This window comes from Zootoca vivipara, chromosome 3 (genome assembly GCF_965207765.1).
Source record: "Zootoca vivipara chromosome 3, rZooViv2.hap1.1, whole genome shotgun sequence".
Classification (NCBI taxonomy): domain Eukaryota; kingdom Metazoa; phylum Chordata; class Lepidosauria; order Squamata; family Lacertidae; genus Zootoca; species Zootoca vivipara.
In genome coordinates, this window is record NC_142586.1 from 46507545 (window position 1) to 46521649 (window position 14105).

Below are 14105 nucleotides of genomic sequence, written 5' to 3' on the forward strand. Positions count from 1 at the left end.
TAAAGGCATGACATCCTTTTTGACTTTTTGGAACTGTAATGGCTTACTATACTGCTGTGACGACCCTGGTCCCACTCTGCCTTACTATCACTGCGACACAGGAATCCAGAGGGGAAAACACCCACCCTCTGGTCCTGCCGCCTCAAAAATAAACCCCTTTTACTAATGGGTTTCTAAGTAAGGAGAGCCTTCCAGCCTGCGTGACCTGGTACCTTAAGAAACTCTAGGCTGTCCCCCAGGAATAACCTCTTGCCTCCAGTAAAGGGTCTCCCTCAGTTGGATTCCCCCACTGTAGAAGTTTGCCCTATGCACTCTGGCAACTTCTTGGCACCTCAGGTTACCCTTCTAAGTCTCCTCCGTGTAACTTCAGGACACAAACCACCACCTCCCTGCCTGAGGTGAGTTTTGCCCTCTCTTGAGTCACCACGGCTGTGAGTCCTGGTACCTCGCTGGAAAAATACAGACGGACCTCTTGTTGGCAAAAACAGAGATGAAGTTTTATTGTGTTAAAAACATAAGTGATTCTTTAACGTGTCATTTATTAATTAGCTTTGTTCCAGTTGTACAAAATAAACTCAGTCAAACATTTAACTTTAAGTTGTCCTAGCCTCTTCACTGTCTTCTAACAAGCCACCTCATAACACCACACCCCACCTTCCTCCCTCTCCCTCCTAACTGACCAAACCGACTCTCCCTCCTTTTTTTTAAAACCGGGCACAGTCCCGCCCCCATCAGAGTTCTATGCCAGTCAGGCTGGAGGTGGGTTAACTCTTTGCCAGCCGGGCAGGAATAAACATTTTAAAAGTGCTTCAATTTGTCACATATCTCCCCCCACCACAAAGACATTGTGTCGGCTTGCTCTTAATTAACTAGAGCAATGCCAAAGCAATGGGCTTGGGGTTAAAAATACATCAATGCATTCTATAACATCCATACTACAAAGTCAACTAAATTCACATCTCATAAACTTGTACACAGATAAATCATGTTTGGCATGTGTTAGATTATAACTCCTTAGCACAAATGTCTTGCTAGGGTTCCCACCGTTTCATATTATACTTTGCACCATTCTATACCTCTCAAAAATATACCTATATAAAGCGTCCGCTATGATGTTTTCCTTCCCACTTATGTGCTTACCCTGTGTCTATTTTATAAGTTGCTAGGTTGGTCCTCCCTGGGATGTTTGAGAAGATCTGAGCAAACTGAGCAAGGACTAATTCTAACTGCTCCTTTTGCTCTGGGGTCAGACTTTCATCGAATGACACCTCTGCTAGAGTTGTGCCCTTACTCAGCTCTCCCCACCCAGTTAAATGAATTCCTTGTGTCATCTTCCCCTTTACTTGTAACACCAACTTATTTCTGTCAAAATAAGGCTTAAGTAAATTTACATGAAAGTTTTTACATCGGTTCCCTTCCCCATCTAACTCTACCAAATAGTTCACCGCTGATATCCTCTCGACCACTTTGAAGGGACCGTCCCACGACATCTCCAACTTCTTTCGACGTCTTGTTCTTAACACGAGCACACTGTCACCGGGCTGGAAAGATCTGTCTCTTGCGTGTGCATCATACCACTGCTTCTGTCGACGCTGTGCCTGCTGCAAGTTGTGAGCAGCTTGCTCCCGTAGCTCTTGAAGGTCGCTCTGCAGCTCCTGTAGATACGTCACAACATCAGGGCTGTCGATCTGCTCCTCCCCTGACCACGCTGCTTTCATCAAGTCTAGGGGTCCTCGTGGCTGTCGTCCAAATAGGAGTTCAAAAGGACTGAACCCTGTGCTCTCCTGCGGCACTTCGCGATAACCAAATAGGAAGTGTTGCAGCCTCTCATCCCAGTCGTTAGGATGATTGATGGAATAGGTTTTTAGCATCCGGCTCAGGGTCGAATTAAATTTCTCCGTCAAGCCATTCGACTGCGGATGATAAGCCGTAGTTTTAACATGCTTAACCCCACAAAGAGTTAAAAGCTCTTCCATGGTCTTGGACGTGAAGGATGTCCCTAAATCTGTTATAATTTCCTTGGGGAATCCCAGCCTTAAGAACACCGACATGAGGGCTTTTGCTACAGTCTTTGAGTCAATGTCCTTTAGAGGTATTGCTTCTGGATAGCGCGTAGCATAATCCACTAGGCATAAAATAAATTTATTCCCCCTTTTCGTAACTCTGGAGATAGGCCCGAGGATGTCCACTCCTACTCTGGAAAAGGGCTCAGTAATTACGGGAATAGACTGTAACAAGCCTCGCGTTTTGTCCGCTCTTTTGCCTGCTTTTTGGCATATCACACAGGACTTGCAATACTCTTTGATGTCTTTGCCCATCCCAGGCCAGTAAAATCTTGCTTGGATTCTATCACTAGTCTTTCTAATGCCTAGATGCGCTGCTGAGGGTGCGTCGTGTGCCATTTGTAGCACTTGCAACCGGTAAGTTCTTGGCAACACTAACTGTTTCTTCCTTTCCCAAACAGCAGCAGTTTTCCTCCTCCTAGAAATTCTATACAATCTTCCCTCAATGGTGGTAAATAAGCAGGGGTTCTCCACAGTTACTTCTGCAGTAGGACTTTGTGCTTTACCCCACAGCTCTTTTATAGTTTCATCCTCTTTTTGATCACTCAAGAATTGGGCACCGTGCTCCTGGACCACTGGCACGCTAATCAGCCCTTCATCCTCACCAGGCTCTATGGGTGACTCTATAACTGCAGGAGGATTACTCTCAGTGACTTGAGACTGTGACCTAGTTATCACTTGAATACGGTGCTTCTGACTAGCTAGGTCATTCCCTATTAAAAAGGGTACCTCCAATTCATTTAGGATTCCTACTCTCCATTTGCCACAAAATCCTTTGTAGGTAATATCAACTTCAGCTAATGGTACTTCAAAATGTGGCCCCCATATGCCTTTTAAACTATAGGACTGACCCTTGAGGTACTGCTCCTTTGGAACAAATTGTGATTTGACAAGTGAGACTTCTGCTCCTGTGTCCCTCAAACCTAAACAAGACTGACCATTTAATTCAATTGGCTCCATGTAATCTTGGTTGCACTCCTGCTCAGCCCTCCAGACCTGTAATACCTTAGAAGTAGTCTCAACTGGACTGTCCGCTTTCTCTGAGCCTTCTGTCTGAGGCGAGCTATTTTCCTGAGACTGCATTACCAGTTTTACTTGTTTAGCTGCAGAAGGTGTAGTTTGCGACTTAACCAGCAGGGGGCACCTGGCACGTACATGGCCCTCACGATTACAGAAAAAACAAGTGATTTTCTTAGACCCTGTCTTGTCAGAAACTGATTCCCTGACAGGAAAATTTTCTTGTCTGTCTTTATTTTCTCTGTTTCTCCATGGATTACCCTTCTGTGAGTGTTTTGGGAATGCTATTTCATTGAAATCTCCTTGTAGTTCGTCTAAGACCTCAGCAACCTGTGCCACAGTTTTCAGTTTTTTATCCCTCAAGAACCAACGTAAATTGCTAGGGATTTGCTTAAAAAATTGTTCTAAACAAATTAATTGTTTTAACTCATCAAAGTCCTTCACTCCACTCCCTTGAATCCATCTGTCAAGTAATTTATCTAAGCGGCTAGCTAGTTGGGCATAAGTCTCTTTATGTTCCTTTTTTGCCTCACGAAAAGCCTTTCTGCTTTGTTCAGCCGTGAGTCCACATCGAACCCTGACCCTTTGCTTAAATACTTGGTAACTTGACAGCTCTTCTTCCCTCAGGTCAGCATAAATTTCACTTAGTATCCCACAAATTTGAGGTCTTAAATAAAGCATCCAGTTCTCCTCAGGTATTTGAAATTCCACACAAACGCGTTCGAAGGTAAATAGAAACGATTCGACATTATCGTCTTTTCCAAATTTGGGGAACCTTTTTAAATTAATTGCGATACTATCATTGTTAACTGGACTCCGAGTTAATTCTGATCTCAAACGTATCTCTTCAAGCTTCATTCTGTCCTGTTCTAATTGTACCCTTAACCTCTCTGACTGCATTCTCTCCTCAGCTTCAATTCTAGCTTTTTCCCTCTCACTTTCAGCTTCAATCCTAGCTCTTTCTCTCTCACTTTCAATTCTAGCTTTTTCCCTCTCACTTTCAGCTTCAATTCGGGCCATCTCAATTCGTAGTTTCATCAGTTCTACCTCAGAACCTGGGCTTCCCTCAGCCCCTTCCGTTCTTTCATCTCCTTTTGCCTCTCTGGGTTTTCTTACGTGAGTCATTTTCCTCACAGGAAAATCCTGACAGACTCAAACCAAACTAGGCGCGTGAGCTTTGAATTTCGATCACGACGCTGCCACCAAAAAATGTGACGACCCTGGTCCCACTCTGCCTTACTATCACTGCGACACAGGAATCCAGAGGGGAAAACACCCACCCTCTGGTCCTGCCGCCTCAAAAATAAACCCCTTTTACTAATGGGTTTCTAAGTAAGGAGAGCCTTCCAGCCTGCGTGACCTGGTACCTTAAGAAACTCTAGGCTGTCCCCCAGGAATAACCTCTTGCCTCCAGTAAAGGGTCTCCCTCAGTTGGATTCCCCCACTGTAGAAGTTTGCCCTATGCACTCTGGCAACTTCTTGGCACCTCAGGTTACCCTTCTAAGTCTCCTCCGTGTAACTTCAGGACACAAACCACCACCTCCCTGCCTGAGGTGAGTTTTGCCCTCTCTTGAGTCACCACGGCTGTGAGTCCTGGTACCTCGCTGGAAAAATACAGACGGACCTCTTGTTGGCAAAAACAGAGATGAAGTTTTATTGTGTTAAAAACATAAGTGATTCTTTAACGTGTCATTTATTAATTAGCTTTGTTCCAGTTGTACAAAATAAACTCAGTCAAACATTTAACTTTAAGTTGTCCTAGCCTCTTCACTGTCTTCTAACAAGCCACCTCATAACACCACACCCCACCTTCCTCCCTCTCCCTCCTAACTGACCAAACCGACTCTCCCTCCTTTTTTTTAAAACCGGGCACAGTCCCGCCCCCATCAGAGTTCTATGCCAGTCAGGCTGGAGGTGGGTTAACTCTTTGCCAGCCGGGCAGGAATAAACATTTTAAAAGTGCTTCAATTTGTCACAACTGCCATAGGAGGTAACGATTCTATGCTGATAATCCAAGATGGCTATTCTTTTAAAAGGTATTTATTCTTAGGTAGGCCTCTTTAAGTTGCTTGAAAGAAGCCCCACAAGCACTGACAGCCTTATGAATCTGTTCCCCTGTGTATATGGAGAGCCTGTGGTCCTTTAGATCGTTTTGGGTTACAAATAAATTTTATGTAATGCTATTGTTGTGGTCTTCGTATTTTTTTTTTTATTGTATTGTGAATTAAAATTGTTGTAAGCCACACTAAACGTGAGGGAAGTAAAATTTAATTTGACAAGAGAGGGAGATTATTATTATTATTATTATTATTATTATTATTATTATTATTATTATTATTATTAATACCCCGCCCATCTGGCTGGGTTTCCCCAGCCACTCTGGGCTGCTTCCAACAGAAACATTAAAATACACTAATTTCTTAAACATTAAAAGCCTCCCTAAACAGGGCTGCCTTCAGATGTCTTCTAAAAATCTGGTAGCTGTTTTCCTTTTTGACATCTGATGGGAGGGTGTTCCACAAGGCAGGCGCCACCACCGAGAAGGCTCTCTGCCTGGTTCCCTGCAATTTGGCTTCTCGCAATGAGGGAACCGCCAGAAGGCCCTCGGAGCTGGACCTCAGTGTCCGGGCAGAACGATGGGGGTGGAGACGCTCCTTCAGGTATACTGGACTGAGGCCATTTAGGGCTTTAAAGGTCAGCACCAACACTTTGAACTGTGCTCGGAAACGTACTGGGAGCCAATGTAGATCTTTCAAGACCGGTGTTATGTGGTCTCGGCGGCCGCTCCCTCAGGACCAGGGAGTCCTCCACACCTGCCTGCCTCCTGTCTCCCAGAGAGAGAGAGGGAGAGAGAGGGAGAGAGGGAGAGAGAGCGAGAGATCTGACCATTGGCCATGCCGACGGTCCAACCAAATCTAGAAAGCCTCATGCTGCCTATCGTTCCTATAAGTAGTCATCACAAGCTGTTTAGCTTCCACCCCAAAGCACATGCATCCTATAATAAACCTTCAGAAGTCTGCCCATTGAAAAAACCCTATGTTATAGTAAGCACTAACTGTAAAGATTTTAACAGATGCCCGCCTACTGCAGCTGTCAGTTGTATGTGCTGAAATGCCACTTTTGGCAGGTGTCTTTTAAAAGGCTCAGAGACAGATCCCGATGCTGAACTTCACACTAACAGGTGTGATAAAACTAGAGCTGCTAAAGGGCACTGAAATTGCATGGGAAATGATAGTAATGAAACAGCATGAAAGCCTTTCTTCTGCAATTATGCTGCGCTATGCAGAAAGGCTGTCAACAAGGCTGACCTCTCTAGGTTGTCATGCGAAAAGCCTGATTATTGCTGGTTTCCCCCTCTCTGGCACTGAAGAGAGACAAAGCTGTCAGGCATCGGTTCTTTATTATTGTCATTTGCTATGGATTCAGTTGCTTTGCAGAGTGAGTAAAGATTAACAAACAGAAACAGCTGGCCTGTTCCATCGCTCTGCTGAAGGTTAAGAGAACTGCAACCTTGGTGAAACTTTGCTTCACAACTCAAAATGAAAGGAAGTCGGGCTAACAAAGTCGGGCTAACAATGGGCCTACACTTCCACTTGAAAGCCTGTTTGTTACTCATGTCTGTTGCAGCAATGAGGAGCTTGTGGCCCTCCATAAATTGTTGGACTACAACTCCCATCAACCATGTTAGATGATGGTTGGGGCCGATGGAAGCCCAACAAGATCTAGACTCCCATAGGTTCCCCACCCCCAATTTATTGATACAAACTAGAAATGACTGGGCAATGAGGCCACTAGTCAGAGCTAGATAAATCACTTACACATCACAAACTGGTGCAAAACTACAGCAGCCACAAGAATACTTTGAGTTCCAACATAATAGGGAGGATGGGGTAAGTTTAATAAATTTACAAATGACTTTTTTTAAAAAAAACTCTACACAAAATAACGCACAACAAGAAAGCAACCACTACAAAGTACAGTGGAACCTCGGTTTACAACTACCTCTGTTTATGAACGCCTCCGTTTACAAACGCCGTGAACCCAGAAGTGTTTACATCCGGGTTCCGCGGAGCCGGATGTGCAGATTGCTTCAGCGCAGCTCGCGCATGCACAGTGCGCGCGTGCGCAGAAGTGCTCTATCGGCGCTTCACGCATGCGCAAAAACATGCCTTCGGGGAGTGGAACGGATTGCGTTCGTAAACCGAGGTTCCACTGTACTGCAATATACGTTTGCACAATAGCTGGGCAGGTTCACTAATGTCTCCATAGGGCTACTATGGTGTATTACTGGACAGAGTCTTGGGCATGTCAAAGGAAGATACTCAGGTGATATGTCTCCATGAAAATCAATATTAAGCTGCTCAGAATCTAAAACCCAACGAAAACCTTGACAAGAAAAAAACAGCACAGTCACCACATTTGGACCTTCTCTAAAAGATGAACAAGAACTCTTCTCGCTTTCCAAACAAGAGTTGTACACCTAGATGTCATTGATAGGAAAGCTGACATTTCCAAACATGGCTTTGTTACCACTTCATCAGAGCTTCCTCACTTGGCAAATTTAGCTGATGTGTCCTTCAGACCCAGATGTGAACATTTGCTGCAAGTCTCTGGAATACCTAGGGGTAAATTCATTTTCTCCTGAAGCTAACAGAGGCAGATGTTTGGCATATATTTCCACCTGGCTAACCTACTGAATGATTCTGCAAGGTCCCAACTGCAGGCGCTGGAGTTCTTTTCTCAAGTGATTTGCTGCTGCTGCCTATAAGGTACGTTTTCCCATGAATGAGCAAAAGTCTTCCTGACCTTGTCAGTCTTTTGATGGCTCTGGAGAAAAGAGGAGCATTTTACATTTTCCAGCTACCTAGCTAAGTGTGCAATGTCTCCTCCACACCTCAAAGTCAGAGAGACTCGCTAAGCCAAAAACTGTTCAGCATATCAGCTGAATGACTGTTATTCGATACATACTCCTGAGTATTGGCGACACTAGCAAACCTGTGGAAAATAGATTCTGCCAGAAAGACATTTTACATTTTAAATGCTAAATATAACAAGAGAGTCTGACACATCTAAAGGATTCCATTTCAGGGGGAGACTACTTCAAAACTTATTTCAAAGGCTAATACTTCTTTCAAACACCTTAAAACCAACTATATCAAATGCATCAGAAGTTGAATTGTACTAAAAGGCATGAGCATATCTGACAGGTTTCAAAATAATTGTGTTGTTTAGTTGAGAGGAAATAATTAAAAAACTGTGTGTGCATAGTTGCATGAGTGTTTGTTTTGTGAAGTTCCTTTACTGTGTTTTGCTCACAGGGTGGTATCCAATGGAAGGAATCTTGTCAGTGGAATGAGGGGGGTGGAGAGCAATTTTTGGTAATTCCCTCTCCTCCAAGCAGCTCCACACATATCCCTAAATATGTTTTTTGGATCACTGAAAAATTCCCCTCTCATTCTAGCGATGGATTCCTTCTGCCATTAGAGAGACTGTTTGTTACCACCCAGAATGAATGTAACAGATGCTATGATTCTGTATTTTGGATCAGGGTAGGAATTAAAGTTTTGGTGTTGTTTATATTGCTACACTTCAAAGGTAGAATGTTTAAAAAGGATTGAACACATTTTAAAAGCTGGTTTTTCTTCTGAAAAAAGGTTGTGCAAATGAATGTAAATGTTCTCCCTGTCATGCATTACAGAGACACAAGTTTACATACCTAGAATAATGAGTTTATTCTCAATACCTTTTTTGCTTACTATTAATTTTAATTACTCTATATTGTATTTTAGCATTGCCTTTCTTTTAAGCCACTCAGAGAATATTTTTAATAATCATTATTAACAGTAATAGTGGTAGTAGTAAGAGATTTCAGAAATCTACCGGTATTACTCTTTTGTAGCTCATTGCCTTTTGCCATCTAGTGAGAGAAGGATCCCTGGCTAATAAATCTGAACTAAATCTAGTCTCTCTTTTATACTATTTATGACCATGCAGAGTTAAAGAGCTATGATTAATGTAATGTTATACCAATTCAAATCACAATATTGGGACAAAATATGACAATTGATTACAAAGTCATACATTTCCACATTTTAAGGCAGTTGCAGTTAATACACTAATATTATTTCCAGCTGCTTTTGATAATAACCTGTGACTTTTCGTTATCAGTGCAAATTGTTTTTATTGTACCACAAGAACCTGTGCAAGAAGATTTTAATAATAATACTACACCCAATATCCACTAAAACTTAATAAATTAAAACAAGCAACAATCGTTGACTGCCAAGTTTTTGAGCTTAGGGCTTTGAATTTGAAGTACACTAAAGAAGTCAAAGGGACACAAGTGGCGCTGTGGGTTAAACCACAGAGCCTAGGGCTTGCTGATCAGAAGGTTGGCAGTTCGAATCCCTGTGACGGGGTGAGCTCCCGTTGCTCGGTCCCAGCTCCTGCCAACCTAGCAGTTTGAAAGCACGTCAAAGTACAAGTAGATAAATAGGTACCGCTACAGCAGGAAGGTAAACGGTGTTTCTGTGCGTTGCTCTGGTTTGCCAGAAGTGGCTTTGTCACACTGGCCACATGGCCTGGAAGCTGTACGCCGGCTCCCTCGGCCAATAACACGAGATGAGCGCTGCAACCCCAGAGTCGGTCACGACCAGACCTAATGGTCAGGGGTCCCTTTACCTTTAAAGAAGTCAAAATAGATCCTTCCTTCAAATCATAGCCATCCCTGGTAAGTCTTAGGAACCATCAACTTCAACAATCAGCTGAGTAGCCATGATGGACCAATGTTGATGACAAGGATAGAAAAATCCAGCTTTGTGCTATTTTGTGCAGGGTGCCTGGAACTTTTTGCTGACTCTCAGTGGCAGTCATAATGGCATCTTAAAAAACATAATATCAGCATCATAAGATGCTAAAGTGCACAAAAGGAATACAAGATTGTTTTGCAAATATGGAATCATAACACTGTCAAGATAGGAATGTTTCAAAGTGACATTGACATGAATAAATGCCAGGTAAACAAGGGTCCCAGTTACACTCTTCTCTAGTTAGATTATGGGCACCCATGGTCTACAACTTACATCGGTTTGCCTAGTGAAGTAACAAACCTGAAGTAAAAGGGCTGGAGAGCAATAGGGGGCCAAATATTCAATTAGAGAAGAAAATAATAAGCTGAAGATTGTCATTGCAACCACTTTGATTGCTTTGTCAATGCAATTATGCTAGCCTTATGCCATTCTTAATCCGCATCATTTTCCAAGTACTATATGCTATCTTAAATTGCTTTCTGTTGCTATGTTTTGCTTCAAAGGTCAGAATATCTTTATCTTCGGTAAGAAGATACGTCTTCTTAAAGATATGTTTTGAATGAAGCATTGTACAGCAATTAGGCAACAGATTTATTTCAATTATACCATCTTGAGTCTGTGATCTCTATTCCTGGTTATCCTCCAGGGTGGAGAACCTGCGACTCATCCCGGACCATGTGTCATTTTGAAGGAGGCTGCTGGGCGTTCAACAACAACTGGAGTGCCATGGGTTCCCACGCCTACTTTGCTCCCTGAGTTTCTAATACAGTATGTAAATTCGAACCTCAAATAGATCACCAAATTGACAGCCCCCTCCCCCCACTGTTCTACTATGAAGGCTCACTGTAAATATTCATACGTATGGTAGAATGAAGATACATCTCAAGTGAAGCTAGATATGGTGGACAACACAGGCTGCTGCGGAAATGGGAAATTTGCATATTAAGTTCTTTTTCCTATTCAGAGTAACGTGTGATAATGGAAAAGTGGGATGCCATCAGGCTTGACACACACACAGAGCCCACTTCAAGCAGAAAATTATGTTGATCAGGGAATAGGGAAATGCACATAACAACATACACTTCCATTGGTACAAACTGTAGAAATGGTAGAAAAGGATGTGGCGAGAATAGTGTTGCTCTGTATGATAGAGAGGACATAGAGTGAATAGGGGCTGCCTATTCTGCATGGTCCAGAGAGTAATTGCTGAGCTTGTCTTGTTGGCTATGGACATTTTCATGCTGCAGTTCCATAGAGCCCTTGCTTTCTTTAAGCCCCAGGCTTCCTGAAGCATAGACTACAACTCCCATCATCCCTGACGCTGGCTGAGGATGGTGAGGGTTGTGGTCTGTGAGGACTCAGGGCTGGGAAAGAGTGTTCTAACCTGCACCCCAGTCTCAAGAAGCTTAGTACATCTGGACCAACCATTCTGCCTTGGATTCCCAAGTGTTTTGTTTTACATAAAAAGTGGCATACATGGTTCTCCCCTACCTCATTTAATCCCTGGCAGGTAGGGTTAGGCTGTGGGGCAGTGACTGGCCCAAGGTCACCCAAGGAGCTTCATAGCCAAGTGGGGATTTGAACCCTGGTTTCCCAGGCACTCCCTGGCACTCTGACCACTGCATCGCACACTGGCTCTTAACACTGCATCTGTTAATGAGACACAACTTTAAACATGAGTTGATCAGAGGAGTAAGAACCTTACACTGGGTCTGAACTGGGTCTCAGAGGCTAGAAATGCATGAGTAAGGAGTGGCAGACAAAAACATTTGAAGGAACATACTCCATATTTATCCCAAGGCCTTTGGGGGGGGGGCAAGGCTGGCTCAAAACAAAAGCTGGGCTACTTTTGTTTCAATATGAAGCAGCCGATCTAACGCATAACATCTTTTATCCAAGGCTTATTTAAGACATTTCTGTCCACGTCAAACTATTGGGGTGATAAGAGATTAGATATCAAAATCAATAAAGCTGCCGCAGAATATGGAACAGATTATTGAAAAACATTACAAATAAACAGCGCCGAAATATTTGCACAACTCTATACACCCACAAATTTACACTGAGTGGTTATCAGATATTACTGTTCAATCGGTTTTCTTCCCACCTCCCAATAAATTTGGAAGGGTGCGTTATATGCCCAAACAGTTCTAGAGTTCTTTTCCCTCTCTCTGAAGTGTTTAAAATTCAACCAGACAGTAGCAATTTTCTTTTAATCTAAGCAAACTGATGTGTCAAAGACAATCAGTATACTGAACTATCCCCAGAGAATCCTAATAATGCTGATGAATAGCCGTGCTCTCTAGAAAACTCAACCACTGAACTCTCGCCATCGGATGTCACAAGTACTTAAAGCTGAGGTGGGCAAAGCAGCCCAGGTCCCGTTCCCACAGAGCCCAGCAGGTATCCATTAAAATGTTACAGAATTGCCACAGCAGGCCAGCCCAGCTAGATTTCAAACAAGAGTTTGGGGATTCCAGCTGGAGCGATATATTTTGCAGGCTGGGGGTGCAAAGACGTAGGTTTTTGCATTTGACACCACAGATGTGAGCTGCCGTATGTATATCAGCTTTTTGCTACACTGCGCAAGAAACATTGGAGTAGCACACCCAAGCCAGCATCATTTATCCTGGAGCTCTTCCCCATGTCAGCATCACTTAACCTGAAGACAGGAGTGTGTTCGTATGGGGAGGAAACCCAGTGTGAGATCTTTTTCATGCTGCCCAGGCTGTCAGATTTAACCTTCACAGCAAAGGAAGGAACCAAGCAAGCTGCAGGGGTGGCTTCCGTGCTCAGAAGATAACGTGCAATGGAGACCTTACTGGAATCTGAATGTATTGCCTAAAAATGGATGTGATCTGTGTGTGGGAATCACCTCCTTTGGGAATATGCACTGCATGATATCCAAATCACACTGACTGAGCCAGAATCTGGAATGACTCCCAGTTTCAGAACTCTTTCCAGAGGGCTTAACTGAGTATTTCTCTCTCACTCACTTGCTCTCTCTCTCTTCTTCTTTTTTACTAGATTTTTCCAACTAATGTGTCAACCAGTACAGTGGTACCTCGGGTTAAGAACTTAATTCGTTCTGGAGATCCGTTCTTAACCTGAAACTGTTCTTAACCTGAGGTACCACTTTAGGTAACGGGGCCTCCCGCTGCTGCTGTGCGATTTCTGTTCTCATCCTGAAATAAAGTTCTTAACCCGAGGTACTATTTCTGGGTTAGCGGAGTCTGTAACCTGAAGCGTCTGTAACCCGAGGTACCACTGTAGTAACAATGCAACTGATATGTTGTAAAAGAAACACCCGCCAAAGTTTCTTGTCGCTCTATCCAAGCCTTGATTCTCAATATGGCATGTAGAACAGGAGTTAAGCCTTTAGCGCTTTTGCAAGTTAAGATGCAAAGCTTTCCTAAGATAGAAGTTTGTGAATAAATACAATCTATGGTCTGACAAGACTTTTTTAGGTAAGACACATAGCAAAGAATATGAGATGTTTGAGGGATAGCAACCTATCAAACAGTCTAAACGATAAGCTTATATAGTTAAGTTATAGTTTCTCAACAAGGTTGTCCTCAGTTGTTAATAGGATGCAGGTGTTCTAGAATACTCTTTTCAATACAATGAAATCCTACATTAATCATGTGTCAATATGCTAGATACACTCCACTTTATGCATGGCTATTACATAACCAAAAGTCACTTTGAAAATGCATATTGGTTTGAAATTTTAAAGTCATTAGAAATCTAGGTTGCTTAATCGTATCTCTATTCCCCAGTGAGTACTTAGATAAGCTTTCTGTGATACAAATAAAATACCAACGACATCTTATGACTTTTAAGAAAAACCACTCACCTGAAATAACTTAGAGAAGTTCATTCACTGTGCAGGCAAAGAGCTGGAAATAGGGTCTCTTGGTGGATGTCATGGATGTTATCCATCCCTCAAGGCTTCCCACAGGACAAGATGATGCATCCTTCTTGAAAAGGAACAAGTTACAGGCTTCCCTAACTGCAGCAGTTTCACCACCAGCAGTTTATAACTGCACAACACTAGTGAGCCCATTAAAAACCAGTGGTCAACATGCAAAGAAAAGTCCAGAAGCCTAGGTACCCGAGTCCAGCAACTGATGTGCAAACCTTTCTTCCATAGCTGCTCATTTTAGTGGAACCTCAGTAGGCTGCAGAACACACCGGTTTGGGAAAGCTGGTTTAG